The sequence below is a fragment of the Rhagoletis pomonella genome, unplaced genomic scaffold (genome assembly GCF_013731165.1).
Source record: "Rhagoletis pomonella isolate Grant_MI unplaced genomic scaffold, Rhpom_1.0 Rhpom_scaffold_00001, whole genome shotgun sequence".
In the NCBI taxonomy this organism is placed as follows: Eukaryota; Metazoa; Arthropoda; class Insecta; order Diptera; family Tephritidae; genus Rhagoletis; species Rhagoletis pomonella.
The window spans coordinates 59,852,448-59,854,392 of NW_023458555.1; positions in this window are offsets into that span (position 1 = coordinate 59,852,448).

Below are 1,945 nucleotides of genomic sequence, written 5' to 3' on the forward strand. Positions count from 1 at the left end.
TTAATTAAAATTTTTATAAATCAGCTTTTATACATACATATGTATTTTTTTAGGTATTTAGATTTTCTTAAAAATCGGTATGTACATACATGCATATTTAACTAAGCTTAAAATTATACTTCCTCACTCTTGTACTTCACTTCATTGACTGACTTCAACTTCGCGGCAAATTGAACAAAGCAAAACATGATTTTTATGCGAGACAAATTTCCACAGAAAGTAACGGTAGAAAAAGAATTTTTGGGTATTCATTCTATTTTTCAGCTGACTACGATGCAGCATTCTACTTTGCATTCTCCGAAATGAAGCAAAGAAGCGAAATAAAAAAAATATTGTAGGACATTCTACTTTGCATTCCCTGAAATGAAGCAAAGAAGCGAGACAAATAAAATATTGTAGGACATTCTACTTTGCATTTCCGGAAATGAAGCAAAGAAACGAATTAGAAAGAAATATTATAGGACATTCTACTTTGCATTCCCCGAAATCAAACAAAGAAGCGAAATAAATAAAATATTGTTGGACATTCTACTTAGCATTACCGGCAATGCCTAAAAGAAGCGGAAGAATTCGAAGGCATTATAACGCTATGCCTTCTAGAAGACGTTACCACTAAAAGCGATTACCGATTTTTTTGCTGGGTAACTATGCACTTATATAAGTACATTCATATACATAGATCCACACATATCTACATACATATATATGAGTGCATGGATATGAAATGCAGACCTTCGTTTTATTGAGTTTTCTTCTAGTAATACATACATCCATACATATTCTTATTCTATTTACATGTTCATATTTTTGGTTTCTTATTAATATCCTTATAATGGCGAATCAAAACATTTAAAATAAATAAAAAATGTATATGTATTTTTTCAGCTTTTCTTTACTCTCAGTCTTCACCTGACTCCCACCTTTCTCATTAGTCAATCTTATCCCCACTAAGGGCCGGTTGTTCAATGTCTGATTAGCGCAAATCGGAGGTAGAAGCTCCGGTTAAGCACAACTACTGCATTATCGATCACATGTTACATGCGTGATGTCGAAATCGTCGATAGTGTAGTGGTAGTGATAACCAGACATTGAACAACCGGCCCTTAGTTTAATTTATTAGATATAATAAATAAACGCAAACATTATAATAAAATAACATGCAGATACACCATTGTACTGAAAAGTGTACACTTGGAGTATACCTTAACTACACATATGCATGTATGTAATTTATATGTATATACATATATATTACCCCCATAATTCATATATTTGTGCATATTCCTACATTCCTTCCAACCGAAAAGCATTTGCTGGCATTACTTACATATACGTGTATACATATGTACATATGTATGCTCTATGCATAACAAAATACATACCAAAATACATACCCAAACGCGAAAAATATCTCCCATGAAACGTCGTTGAAAATTTTTCGCGATAAGCTGTTGTGAGTGATCGCGAATGGATTACTTGCATCGTTTTTCTCATTTATGAGAGGCGACATCGGCAATGCTCGGACTTCTCATATTCGAGTGAGAGGAAATTTCTTTACTTTTTTCGATCGCGAATGAAAAGCAGCGAAATTTTTTTTGTCGATCGCATTCCGATTGTGAAAGATGATAAATTTGTTTGCATTTTTCACTCGCGATAAAAGAATACAAAAATAGAGTTGGAATATTATCGATCGCGATAAATCTCATAAAAGAATGAAAACGAATAATCATAAATGAGAATTTCCGAACCCTGAACAGTAGGTACATTCCCAAAGAGTTTTTGGGGAATGATGCTGAAGTGACAGTCCTTGGCCAGGTATAAGTCTATGTTTACGTGTCTTTCATCGCCTAAGTTTTTCTTAGGCGTCTTCTTTCGTCAGATTTTTTTTTACGCCGTCAAAACACTAGCGCGCCTTTATTCGTGTCTAGTAAGGATATGTACATAT